This window comes from Vanessa tameamea, chromosome 5 (assembly GCF_037043105.1).
Source record: "Vanessa tameamea isolate UH-Manoa-2023 chromosome 5, ilVanTame1 primary haplotype, whole genome shotgun sequence".
Classification (NCBI taxonomy): domain Eukaryota; kingdom Metazoa; phylum Arthropoda; class Insecta; order Lepidoptera; family Nymphalidae; genus Vanessa; species Vanessa tameamea.
This window is the reverse complement of record NC_087313.1, coordinates 3,372,252-3,387,789: the sequence shown is the minus strand read 5'-3', so window position 1 is coordinate 3,387,789 and position 15,538 is coordinate 3,372,252.

Sequence of the window (15,538 nt, the reverse complement as noted above, 5' to 3'; positions counted from 1 at the left end):
GTCGGAACAAAGATATCCCTTGCGCCTTGTTCACCTTTTAAACGGCAACACAACAATGCTAAGTATTACTGTTTGGAGGTAGAATATCTGATCAGTGGGTACCTACCCAGACGGGTTTGCCAAAAACCAACTACCTAGTAAAGTCTTCATCGTCCAAAAAAAAAATCAAGTTGATTGCATATCTTTATCATCATCAAACATTTTAATAACTACTAGTGTTTAAAAAAAAAAACGCAGAATTAATTAAACATTAGTTTGTATTTTAATGTATTTTTTTACTTTTCGCGGCTAGAACGTGTTACTTATAAATAGAAAGCGTGCAAGCGGCCTTATCGTTTATAGCAATCTCTTCAAGACAACCTTTGTGAAAGAAACTTAATCAACAGGATTGAAAATAGGGTTGTGCAAATGGATTTTCTGAATAAACTTCATTTCATGGCAGTAGTAAAATTTCGAGGTCGAATTTGGCAACCTAACTAGGTCTGTTGGTGAAAAATATTTTCACTTTACTTATTTGCCAGTTGTGTTCGATTAAATTTTTTCTTCAATATAATCATTAATTTAAGATTGATCAGTGACATGGTGGATACCATACAGTACTTTACATTAGTATTGCATAAAAGTGAGTAATATAATCTCCATTAATAAATACGTATAATAATAATTATAGGTTTCAGATATCCTATGAAGTAATAATAGATATACATACATACTTCGCCACATAAAATTATATAAATCATAATACAAATTATTTCAATTTTATTTGACATCAATTTAAATTTTGACATATTTAAATTGCCAATCTCTGATGAGTGGGTGCATCACCCAGACCACCTTGCACAAAGCCCTACCACCAAGTTCTGTAATCCTGTTTAACTAGTCACGGACTTAATACCTCAGTTTTCATAATAGACAGTTCATTGGCGGTAATACAAATATCGTCTACTACCGAAATACTTTCCATTAATTGCTCATCTACCATCCCAATATACGTAAGTAGAAAACCAAATAATAGCTTTCGCGTAAATTTTACAATGTTATAATGTTCGAGTGATGAGAATTAACAGCCTGTATAATTTGGTTTACTGAAGTGTTTTTGGTGGCGAAAGGCCTTTTAGCTGAGAAGGAGGTGTCTAATCCATCGCGCTACACCACTTCAGTTTAGCGGATACACATGTCTAAGAAAAACGTTGTGTTTTCTTGCAACGTTTTTTAGGGTTCCGTATCTGTAGAGGAAAAAAGAAAGCCTTATAAGACTACTTCGTTGTCCGTCTGTCTGTCTGTCAAGGTTTTTTTTACTCCGGAACATGTAGAGGTATAAAGTTGAAATGAATATAGTATACTGAGGTCTACGATCCCTTAGAGCTGTAAAATAATCCAAAAACCGTATTTGCTGTTACATATATATATTTTTTTATGGCATTGGTTAGCGGACGAGCATATGGGCCACCTGATGGTAAGTAGACACCACCGCCCATAGACAAAGGCGCTGTAAGAAATATTAACCATTCCTTACATCACCTATGCGCCACCAACCTTGGGAACTAAGATGTTATGTCCCTTGTGCCTGTGATTACACTGGCTCACTCACCCTTCCAACCGGAACACAATAATACAGAGTACTGTTATTTGGCGGTAGAATATCTGATGAGTGGGTCGTACCTACCCAGACGGGCTTGCACAAAGGAAATGGGAGGGGTAAGCATGCATTCTATCCGTACGAAGTTTGGATGGCGAACGGCAGCTATTTCATACGTATCAAAAGCTAACATTTAATTTTGTACGTATAATAACATTCCAAGTTTCATCAGATGTTCGAAAATCGACAAGAGCGCGATTGTTAAGGCATTTTCTACGTTGCTCAACAACTCTGTGGAAGCAACTTTTGCTGGCGGTTTCTCCGAACCGATACGACTTGGGATGAGCTGGAAAATGAGCCTACACATTTCTTAGCCAAGCCCACAAGCCCCCCGGTCCATATGCGATGGTAGTAACTTCATCAAGTGAGCCTCCTGCTCGTTTACCACCTATACAATAAAAACCTGTTTGTACATATGTATGTATGTTGAATGTTCAAGAATTATTCATTTTAAGTTGAAATTTCCAAATATCCTTCCTTAGCGGATGCTAACGTTATAAAATTAATCTATTTCAAATTTAAGTTTTGTTTCGTTTTGGCTGTACGTTCAGTTAAACTGGATTTAAACTACTTTATAATTATAGATAATGACCTATAAAAAAGGAATGAACTATAAAAATTTTTTTACTATTTAACGTGATTCTAAATATATAACAAATAATTTCATTTTAAATATATATTTGAACTGGTAAACAATCTTTGTTTCAAATATGATATGTTAAATAAAATGTAGATATTTTTAGAACGTGAATTATACATATATTCTACATACTGTCAAAAACACTCAAAAACTACCGAACGTATTTCCATTCGGTTTTCACCAATGGACGGAGTGATGTATGAGCAAAGTATAGGTATATGATTCGATCGGTTTTATTCGCTGAAATTTGACGTCAAATATTCAATAATAAGTAATTCTGAAAAAATTATACTCGACTAGGAGCTTCACTGACGTCGCGTAAACTGATAGAGTTATAAGTATTAAGATAGAATGAAGACAAATTTATGTAGACCCTTATTCTACCCTTACGACGTTCTAGTCGCGAAGGGTAGCTAATACATTATTAATCAGGTCCAAAGCTCAAGTGATCTGAACGACGTTTTTTGTCTTCAATTAAACATGCGTTAAACTTTAGTTAACGTTAACGTTTGAATTTTAACGGCTTAACACAACGTTTATTTTGAAACAATAGCCTGGTCATAGCCTTTTAAACGTATTTAATACTACAACAATACACTGGCCTCATAAGATAAGCCTCTGAAAGTCTGAGCACGCTCAATCGAGAGGCAAAATAGTTTTTCGATAATGGAGTTAATGTCGGATGCTCCAGTTCAATATTACGATAACAATTTTATAACGAGTGCGCTCGGCTTTCTAGAGCACGGGAAATGTATAAGCCGGTTTTTTTTTATTGTATAAAAGTAGACCAGGATGAAAGCCACCTGTTGTGAATAGTTAGTTTATTAGCGTTGATAGTAAATATTTATACACTATTGAATGTATTAGTATTGGTTTCAAATTAGATTCTCCGGACTATTGGTCATTTAAATGCAACTAATTTCGTTTGAAATTATAATCGTTGTGAAACAAATCTAAAATCGATGGTATATATTTAATATTACTATTTGTTTACCTGAATTTATGCAGTTACACTTATGGGAGATGTTACTTATCCCATTAAAGTTTAAATTTCGAAAAAACCTTTCCTAGCGAATGTTTTTCTTATAAAATAATTAATGTTAATAAATAAATTATATTTAAAAATTCAGGCTATGCTTTGAATGTCGCCGAGATGGCCCAGTGGTTAGAACGCGTGCATCTTAACCGATGATTTCGGGTTCAAACTTTTTAGTTGTGTTTATAATTCATCTCGTGCTCGGCGGTGAAAGAAAACATCGTGAGGAAACCTGCATGTGTCTAATTTCAACGAAATTCTGCCACATGTGTATTCCACCAACCCGCATTGGAGCAGCGTGGTGGAATATGCTTCAAACCTCCTCAAAGGGAGAGTAGGCCTTAGCCCAGCAGTGGGGAATTTACAGGTTAATGTAAAAAATGTTTGAATGTCAGTCAGAACAAACGATTTTATACGTAGTAGTTGTTCATATATTATATATTCCAACGGATCGAATAGCATTTAAGAAGAAACTTAATTCAACAGAAGTTGAAAGATGGAAAACTTTTATTGAATCGACTTTAATTTACATGGGTGGCAAACTTTTATCGAATGAATATTTATTTTTCGATTTATCTATTGCAATTAATATTAAATTTTAAGGTTAATCGACTTTCATTTACATGAGTTGAATTTATCATAAAGATATTTTTATAAGGCGTAATTTTATATTTTTTTATTTAATGAAAAGTCATTTATAGTCATTTCAATTTTAAACTCCATTTCTACGTTTACTTATAAGCCACTTAAGGTCCTAATTTGTTCAATAGAGATAGAAGAGCAACCCAGGAATGGGGTCAATATTGTTGTCAAGAATTCAATATTATTATTTTTACCTGACTAACGCAGTCAAGGAAATTAAATTGCTTGCACACCTAGGTTCAAATTTTAATAGTTTTTACATATTATAACATCGTATTTTCTCAAATTTTAATCTTTAGTTAAGCTCAGTAAACATCATCATCATCATCATCATCATCATCCTCCTGTCCTTATCCCAATTTCACTTCGGGTCGGCGCAGCATGTCTTCTTCTTCCATACTTCCCTGTCGGACGTCATCTCAAAGCTCGGTAAACATTAAGTTAAAGAGTATTTTTATATTGCAAAGATTTTCAAAGCAAAGTTAGTTTGCAAATAAATAAAAAAATAATAAATAAGGTTATAGATGGCACACATTGGTAATAAAACGGTCGCTTTTGGCATGTTTTTTTGTAATACAGAGAATAGTAAACTATTATATAGTTTAATAATATAATTTTGCTCAAACTATTATATAGTTTGAGCAAAATTGCTAGTATGTTTCGATGGTTCCTTTAAGGACTTTTTATTTTTGTTATTAGTAATAAGTTTCTTGTTTTTATATTGATTTTAGTTGGTGTAGGTGTAGGGCATTGCGCATACCCGTTTGGGTAGGCATCATTACTCATTATAGATTCTACCACCAAAGAGTAATTGTACTTAGCCAGTGTTCCCAAGTTGGGGGCGCATTGTAAATGTTCATTTTCAATATTGCTAACATCGCTAATGTCTATGAACATTACCACTTCAGATAGTACTTTTTTTAATGTCACTAATTTTATACAAAAAAAAAAATTCAAATATTTTTGCTATTAGATTATTATAAAGAAAAATCGGAAACATTTCATATTGTCCTCAATGACCAATTTATCCAAACACGGAGCAAGACGACTGTAATGACGACCATTTATTTTACGCTGTATTTTTCAAATAATATCTCTTTATTTTATAGTATTACTTTTTATAGTTCAATTGTCTTTGTTGTCTTTATGTGGAGTTTGTATGTGTGCGTTTCTGTGTTTTTGAATGTGAGATACAGGCATGGGTAAGTACCAATAATGTCATTATAATATATTTAGACAAGACAGCAATACTTTACGTTAATGTATACCGGTGTCAAGTTCGAGTCAGTTCATCACTGGCAAAATGCCTATAAGACCAATTCTGATTGTGAATGTAATTTAGTGGATCGATTCCCTTTTATATCTTTGATTTTATGATCCACATGTCGATACTACAAATATTTGTATGAAAAGTTAGGTAAGACAAGGATAGAAAATATCACTAGTACATACGCCTAAGCACTTCAAAGGCCTTGAGATTCAATTCGCGTTCGTCTTCAAGTGCCACAGTTATATTAAAACGCTGTAGGTACTTTAATGGCATGTTATATTAAATACAAATAGTGTATCACAACATCACAAGTAAATTTGTTTTTTCTGATCTACCTATATAGAAAGGATGAGCTGAGATGTTTTAGTCATGTCAAGCGATCTATGACATCATTCCAACTTGGTATCGATCTTAAAGTATTATAAACAAAATATGAACACAGGAAACTATATATATCATTTTTTTTAATTTTTTTTTTTTATGTCATAGGTGACCAACTATCAGGAGGCTCACCTGATGGAAAGTGACTACCACCGCCCATAGATATCTGCAACACCGGGGGGCTTGCAGGTGCGTTGCCGGCCTTTCAGGAAAGAGTACGCTCTTTTCTTGAAGATTCCCAAGTTGTATCGGTTCGGAAAAACCGTCGGCGAAAGCTGGTTCCACAGAGTGGTTGTGCGAGGCAGATATAGTATAAAACATTATATAAAATTAATTTCAATTATTCAAATTAATCGTCAATCCTTGCGAGTCTTGCGTTTCAAACTCTTCAGAAAGTAAATAATCACACTATTTTGTCAATTCTGTGATAATTTCAGGTTATAATCTCTTGACAAATACACAATGAGTGTTGACAACACCAAAGTTGTCAACGTTCCTACGGTAAAATAATATCGCTATAAAGGATAACTGACGGTTCAACCTTTTATTTATTTAAATAGGCGAACTTATATATTTATTTATTTCAAAGACGTAGACTGGCACTGATACTGATAGTAAGTGGTCACCATCACTTTAAACATTGGCACTGTTAGAAATATAAACGATCCCCAACATCGCCAACGCGTCACTTTGAGAACTAACATGCTCGTTGTACCCTGAAAGGTTTGTAAACTGGAACACAATAATACTAAATATTGCTGTTCGGCGGTAAAATCTCATACGATAAATGGGTGTTACCTACTCAGACGGGCTTGCATAAAGCTCGGAAACGGCGTATTTATGACGCCAAGTAATATTCATTCCCATTATCAAAAATGTTTGTCAAATTTCCGTGTTTTTCCTGATAAATATTTTTAAAATGATTAAATCATGTCAGATTCGAATCTAAGCCCGCTATTTAGACATATGTAACTAGATTCACGCCATATTAGATCACGTAGATTTATATAAAAAAAATATGTCTTTTATATTTTTTTTATTTAAAAATATCTAAAGGTTAAAAAGTGCGTGATAAAAATAAAAAAGCTTTAAAAAAAAATGTTGTCGAATGAATGGAAAGAGTTGTAAAAGAATTTCTGCTAGAGTTACGCGCCTTTCAAAGGTAGGTCGCTATTTCAAAACACAAGATTAAAAACATCACACATAAAAGACACGAAGAAAAATATTGTCACTCCAAACTATAAAATGTTAGGGGAAAATGAGCCGTATACCTTTATAGCTAAGGTTGATATAGAAGGTGTGAAATAGAAATTAATTCGCTTTGGCTATCAAGCGACAAACCTGCATTTCACTGTCCAATTTGGATATTAATCCTTTGGGTATATACTTCAACGCGGATGGCCACTACGTTATATGCTATTTTAATCTTTACCTTTATCAATTTACTGATCATTTTCCCGTGTAGCCGTACACAGTTATGTGTTTCTATTTTCTGAAATACAATCAAGCAGATTAATTAGCGCTTTTAATTTGTGATATTTTTCAAATAAGTCAATTTTTTCAATTAATATGTCTATGGAAAATATGATAAAAAAAATGTATTTCGTGCCGTGAACAAGTAAGATAACTTTACTTTGTTTTATTTGCAAAAATCTTTTTCGCTTGTTTTTGTCGTTTTTTACCGAATGCTTGCACTTAAATACCCTATCGGTTTCTAAAATTAATTATCCAGTCTTTTAATCTATTTGAGCTAAATGAAAAATGTTATCTTCAAGAACAAGCAAGAACCTACTTTGAACAAATATTAAAAATTAAAATCTTACACAGTGATTAAATTCTGAGGTGTTTATCAAATCCTTGAAAATCTAGAGAATCTTGGAATTCAAAGAAAATCTCCATCCACTAGATTTGTTATAGTAGTAGTTTGCGTTAACGCTATAGATCAGTAGGTCGGGACTCGGCAGAATACATTTATTAGGTTTTTCTGTCAAGAAGAAGTTTGTGAAGTTAGTATTAACGCACCTGTGCCGTGGAATATACGGAAATTCACTGGTTCACATGAAATCTTGCTCCCTGAAGTCAATGCACACATGCTACCCGCTGGATCATCTCGGTTTAACTTTCATGCGACTATTAATGGGACTATTAATATGGAGTATTGTGTGGAAACGAAGCATTCTTTAAAAAACTGGGCATATTAACTTTGGACAGAACACAATCGATTTGAAATTATATTTGTGTATTTCTGTGAAATCAGGATGGGAGTCATTCGATCTAATTTCGAAATTTAGAGACATGGTCGCAAGGTTACCGGAGATATCAACGCTCAAAGCTAAAACTACTCGGTCCTAAGGAACTACAATTTTCTATAGATAATTTTTACGCTTGTAAACTTCTAATGTTTGGATTATCTATAAAATAAAAAAAATATATTGCTAGAAATATAGATGAACATTTAATTCTATGTGTATTTAATTATAATCATACTAATAAAAATCGATTTTATTGCAGTTCATCTTGAAATAATAATCAACAAGGATTTGAAAGATCCGTTGAAATGATAGATACAGTAAATATGTATGCGCCAAAATGATGAAACCTCTTTTAAATTAAATTTTTAATATCATATACATCAGTTCAGTTCGTTTTCATTTTTTTTCTTATATCGCTCTCTAGCCAGCCAGTATTTTTTTTTTCGTTCTCTAAAATTAATTGCATCAAGAATCATCTTTAACTTTCATAACATCTACGGCTGGAGCTCTTCAAAATGTGACTATAACAATAATGAGAGATAACCGATTCTTTAAATGCTGCCATCTTCCCATAATCACTGGGATAAAAATGGTCTTACGCTGTATATATAAGGAGATGAAGCTATTAAACCCAGAAAAGCCGTATAAATCTTTCAGAAATAGAAAATATTGTGTTAAGTATGAAATAGTCGTATATTGGACTCTTTTGACATTTATCATCGGCAGAACTGCTGGAATTGCGCCAAAATTTGAAAAGCCGACACTTTATTTGCATGAATTATTTAAAAAAATACTAACATTATACCAACGAAGCTCTATTACACTATTAGTACTGCTGTGATCAGATTTATGGCATACTAGCATTTGTACTTTGCAAGGGTGAAATTAAGATTTTACTGCATAATATCATATTAAAGCATAATATGAACAAATCTTATATTATAACCAGTAGGTAAAGAAATGTAACTTTTTTGTTCTCTGTTTTTTTCCTCACCCTTAAGGTTGTCTGGAAGAACCCGTTTTAGCGAAAAGGCCGCCTCTCGCCTCTCTTTCTCGAATATAACTTATGTATGTGTTTATTGGTGTTGTAAGAGTTTTTTGATTGGATTTGATTTTATAAGACTAAGTGATAAGATCTATCTGATAACCATACATATAGTGATTTACAATTAAGTTTAATTAATTATTATTACACTGTATTAAATCATTACCACAATACTTATGTATTTCCTTAAATATTGCCGTTACTCTTTGCAATTTGGTATATTTTAGGGATATTTGAATAAAAAAAAAAGACGTGGCCCATACGGTAAAACTCAATATAAGAATTTAGGAGCGGGCGAGCTGAGATGACGCAGTAATCTGTCAATCTTAAGCGAAGACTACGGGTACAAGCCCGACTAAGCACCTCTGAATTGTCATGCGCCTTATTTGTGTGTACAATTCTTCTAGTGCTTTGCGAAAGGATAACATCTTGAGAAATTTTATATGTGGCGGTTAATAGTGCGCCACATATAAATTCACCAACCTGCATTGGAGCAGCGCGGAATAAGCCCCAAATCTTCTTTTCAAAAAAAAGAAAAGCTTTAGCCATAAATTAACACGATTGAATGAAGCCCGTGGTTAAAATATGTCTTAGTGTGCGTGAGACGACAAATAAAATGGTCAAAAAATACAAATTAATTTAATATATGAAGTTATTTAAAGTGGAGGGAGACTTTGTGAGTGAATAGATCTTCACTTTACAACAATTTCCAAAATAATTTATTGAACAACAATATCTGAACTGCAATCGCTGTAGCCTGAACGATGTACAACGGAATGTAAATTGCCAATCTCCAACTCTAGCTGGTATTTTGCTTTGAGCTTCAAACTTACAGCTTGTCTCGTGAGCATCGACTACTGTACAGAATAATAAAGAATAAGATATTCATAACGAAATCCAGACAGATTTAATTCGAAAATCTCGTATGCTCTTCGAAAGAATAAATCATATTTTTGTCAAATGTAAGTTATGTAAGCGGGTACGTCGTGTCGCGGCACATTTAGCCTTCGACAAATGTCAGAATTTCGACAGATTTAATTTAGCAGTACAATAAAATACAGTTGAATATTCCCTTTTTTATATAAGTAGACGGACGGGCAAATAGACCACTTAGAAATATTAAGCATTCCTTATGGTGCCATCGTCAATGCGCCACCAACCTTGGGAACTTAGATGTTACGTACCTCGAGCCAGTAGTTACACAGTTTCAGTCACCCATCAAACCGGAACACAGCAATTCTGAGTACTGCTGTTTGGCCCTAGAATAATATGTCTTATCAAAAATTCGAAATTGTACACAAAATTTCTTAGGCTCGGAGAAGGTTAATATTAATAGTTAATATTATCAATCAATTTCAAATCTTTGAATGGATAGAACTTACCTATAACTTAACCACTTAATAAACAAAATTTAGAGAACATATCACTTTCTACATATATTAAAGGAACTCTGTCTGTCTGTTTAGAATTTCGGTATAATTATATTTAAAATTGCCAGGCGTCCGTACTAAGCACTGGCTTTTTGAATGCGTATACGGGTCAGTTAGACGGTGTCCAGTTTTATATTTGACCAGACACTGAAGTTGAAAAAATGTGATAGAATTTAATTAAAACATTCGACACGCAAAGAGTTTATAATTTAAGTTTGAAGGAAAATTAGCTTTTAATTTTTCTGATGTATGACTAAACAGCCTAAAGTCACATTAAAAATGCGTGTGATTACTTAGATTTAAGTGCATAAATAATTGAATTGTTTTTTTTTTTTTTATTTCAACTCATAAGGAGGTAAAATCGCCACGAATAAATTCAATTAATAAATACAAATTAAATATTGCTAATCGTTTCTAATCTAAGTAATAAAATCAACTTCCGAATAAACTTCAATGTCAGCCGTGTGGTTGAACAATCCTGTCTTTATCTGGCCAATGTCGACTTACCGAAGTAAGAAAGAGAAGTATTGTTGTGTATTTATTCAAGCGTACTAAGTTCATTAATTAGACAAGTAAACTTTTGTTATGTAAGATTTATACAATTAGCATAACATGAGGTAAGGAGTTGCTCTTAGCAGAACTCGTATTAACTCATATTAATTTAACTGAACTAAGTTTCGCTTCTACAACAAGTAATAACTTCCAATATACGAAAACTCTTGGTAATTTAGAAAATTATATATATCAGTATTATATTATTTTCATTATTTCAGTTGAAAACTCTAACACCAATATTTTTAGTGATTTCAAGAGTGATTGCATAATCTTTTTTATGAATAACACTCTGGTGTAATGTCAAACGGGCAGCCGTCCAGGAGCGGAATTTCACCTTTGGACATCGCGTCAAAATTACAAGTTTCACCCGCACCACCTAAATGTCTTAAAATCCACAACATTTCCGAGGCATTTTCGGCCTCACACAACCACTATGTGGCTGTTCTTGAAGCTATACGAATAGGGAACCTTCAACAGGTCGGCAACGCACCTGCAAGCCCCCGGTGTTGCAGATTATAGGAGGTGGTATTCACTTTCCATTAGGTGAACCTCCTGCTCGTATGCCACCAATACCATAAAAAACATCTCGTGGTTGAACGTCATCGACGAATAGCTGTTAATTTTGATTCCGTTTGAGTCTAATAAATGAGAATAAGAAATAAGTTTATGATTGTACTACCTAACTGATACCAATATGTAGATCTTTTCAGCTTTGACAAAAAAATAAAGTCAAAATTTTTATTCCACGCTCCCAGCGTTAAAATTTCGTATTATTTGTCAAAAATAACTAGACATACGATACATTTTAAATGAATACGTATATAAGTTGTACAAAATAATGTCTTTTTCACTTACTCTATTATAAATTTAGAATGACGCAGTGTTCATAAATAATAATACATGCAATACAAAATGAAATGCACGCATTTTATAAACAATGATTTAAAATTGTCATAAAATAAAATAAGTAATATTTCATCCTGTATAGTTCATATACTCCAAGCGCTTTCAGTTCATTTACATAATTATTTAGCTGAATAATTAGTTGAGGCTTTGCTACAGTTTTTTTATTTAATGAAAAAAAAACAATAAAGTATATTAAAATAAAATTATCGCACCAACAGTTTCCGAATGTTCTTCAAAAACCTTACTTGTTATAAGGAATATCAGTACATTTAAATTCTTACTGGATTTTTAACACCTACATACACATCTCCGCTTAAGGTTACCAGTCACTATTTTTTTACCGACAAATAGCAATTATACTTTATATTGTGCGTCTGTAAGGCGAAGGGCTTCACTTCCTGCAACGCTTGAGGCAGTTGCACGTTGAAATTGTGGATAAAAACCTAATTATAACAGTTGTTTCTTTATAATATCTCAGGGAGTATTGCCCTGTTGCCGGGTGTGGTACCATGAAATTGGGAAATGACTACTAAATCCCCCTTACCACCTATCTCCCTTCTCATTCCTACCTCTATCTTATTCTAACATATACGAACATTTTTCTAAAAGAAAACATTTGTAAGAATAAATGTGAAATTTATTAAAATTATGATTTTTCGAGATCTTCGTCCTTGAAAATGAAATGTGCGAGTATTTTGCCGTCTTATTCGTAACCAGCGAGTCGAAAAATGTCAAAAAAATTAGATTAATCAGAGGTATAGGTTACTTTTCAGAAAATCCATTAAATCAACGAGGCATTTACTAGAGGGTCACTAGACGAGAGAGTAATTGAAGTTTATAAATACAAAAATAAACCAAAAATAGTATCCGTGTGATCACGCAGAATATTCCAGACGAATTATAAAGGCATAATGATTGAATGGATACTATTTTATATCCCGGTATTATTCTTCCATTGCCTTCGTTCCCGGGAATATTACAAAAACAGCAAAAAGAATCGCGAGCTCGGCCCATCGAGGAAACAATAAACAAGTTGCATAACTTGTTTAAAAGTATTTATTCAACCATAAACTTCAAGTAAGACGATTTTTTTGTTACTTACTTTTAGAGCCTTTGGTTAATTTACTTTTGAAATACACCAAAATAAAAACAAAGATTGGTTTGCTTTTTCTTTTGATTTTCAAATGTAAATGTTCCACAGCTATGTCATGGCTTCCTCTCCGTTTGAGAAGAAATTGGAATTGATTCTGCCACGATACTCCAATGTTGGTTGGTGATCACACGTGTAGGTGTGGCAATTTTCTCAGGATGTTATCCACGACAAATCCATTACGATAAGCACAATATAAAATATAAACCAAAATTGAGGACATGAAAATACAACAAAATCGTTAAGATTCGCGGGTTCAATTTAACAAATAAATACATTTAATCTCAATTCGAATTGTTAAACATTTATTATAACAACATCGAGACAAAAGTCGCGTTAATGTACTAGTTTGAAATAATATGTACAGTGAATTAATTTCCAGCGGAGATAAAATGCACGCTTAATTTTATGCAAACCCGCTTTGGGTAGCTTTAGTGAACGAAATAGCTGCATTTATTATGATAAATATGAGATTAAAGTATGTTGTACATAACGGATAAGTGAACTGTTGTATTTTGTAACATGCAAAATCATTAGATATATTTTTTTTATGATACAGGTAGGCTGACGGGTAACCGGGTCACCTAATGGTAAGTGCCCACCGTCCATAGACAATGGCGCCGTAAGAAATATCAATCATTCCTTATATCGCCAATGCGAAACCAATCTTCGAAACTAAGATGTTATGCAGCCTGTAGTAACACAATAATAATATGGCCGTTTGCAAGGCAGTCTTTTTCAATTTTATGAGGTAGTTTTAATTTTTTTTATAAAGGCCTTCTAATTCTCCTTTTTTATCTCAACGGTTCGGAAGAAGAAATCTCTTATTGCGATAACTTCACCTGTATACATTTTAAGCTTATTTCTTGTGTCACAATTTGTTACACTAAAGTGATTTACAACAACGACAACAACAACACTCCTCCTTTATTCGGCCATCGGTGTTTGCGCAGTACACATTGCTGTAGGTAAATAAAATAATAGAAAATGTACACTTTGATTTTGTAACTGATATTGCTGTTGGAAATACCATGAATGTTTAACTGTTCATCGATTACTAAGGCTCAGTTGAAAAAAAGCATCACACGTATGGATTCAGATTAACATTACTTCTGAGAGTGTCTCTTGTGGGATCGCAATTCGCTCAGAAAATCGTCGGTTATGAGGAGAGCTCTTCAATGCGGGAAACGTACGATAGTCAGCGTTGAACAGACGTTTGTGACGTCACAATTTATTTTTATTGACTGTGGCGTCGACATTATTAGAATAATTTTAGTGTGCTAAAAATATTTTAGAAAGACAGATAGTACATAAGTCACATGACGTTAAGTGGTCACTATAGAAACTGGTACTGTTATATAAGTATTCGCTGTCAATCATATAAACCAATTTATAATATCCCTTCTGGTTTTAATTATCCACGCTCAATCACCCTTCGAACTAGAACGCAAGATAACTGCTTTTTGGTGATAAAATATCTAGTGTATATACCCACTCAGCGGTCCCTGATCAACCTTACTCCTGGCTAATCTCTGATACTCAGAGTCAGTCAAGCTATGCCATCAGTGAATAACAGTTTTACCCACCAAAATTATTTTATTTATGTGTGCTTATCACTCACACGAAGGAGTCACAGAGAGAAAGTATGATCACGCCGTTGGTCTTACAGCGACGCGAGGGCGCAAATAAATGTTTTACATCTACATATTTAGATGCATATATATAATATGGAATAAAATTAAGTAAACTTTTAAGAATAAATCAATGGAAACAAACACGTCCATTGGAACTAAACGTTTACGTAGTCCTGTCCAGTGTCTGAATCGGATTGCCTCTTGTACAGATGGCCTGACCCAGGGACGTAGGAAAGTTTGCGTTTTAATTTAAGTGCATTTTGTTTACGTGACCGCTAGTTGACGAAATAATTTCATAGATGGCGTTATCCGCAGCACTTAAATGCCCATATTTGACGACTTCTGCTACTTAATTTTCATTTACTTATTAATTTTAAATACAGATAATTTAAAAAAAAAAGTCCTAATCTATCCTTTTAATCTCTCATAAATATAATAAGTTTAGTAAAACCGGAATTATATTAAATAGCTATTATCACAGAACAATCTGCATTCATCAATATAATTATGTACTATGGTTGTTACGTTGTTTTCAAAGCGGTTTCTAAAATTTAATAAATATTTCGAGAATATTCTTAAAGTGAGGAGAAATATTGAGCTCGATGACAATTGACAGCCTTTTCAATTACTTATTCTTATTTTAAAGCGATATAAAGTGTTCTAAGGTGGTCAAGGTCAGATAATCCGATGATTTTTTAAGGTTTGCTAGATTTTTCTATCATATAAGGTTTCCTCCATCGTGTATTGATTTCCTATTACAGTTTAAATAAAACCTCAAAAATCAAAGTTAAATTTATATTAAAGTACAATTAAAAGTAAGTTTGGGCGGTCGCGATCAAGATTTTCTAAGACCATTTCGCATTAACAACTTCAACTATAATATTCACTCCGAAGGTCTTAGCATACTTATTTATTCTGTGTTATCATTGAGGTAAATTTAGTCTCTATAAATCAGATT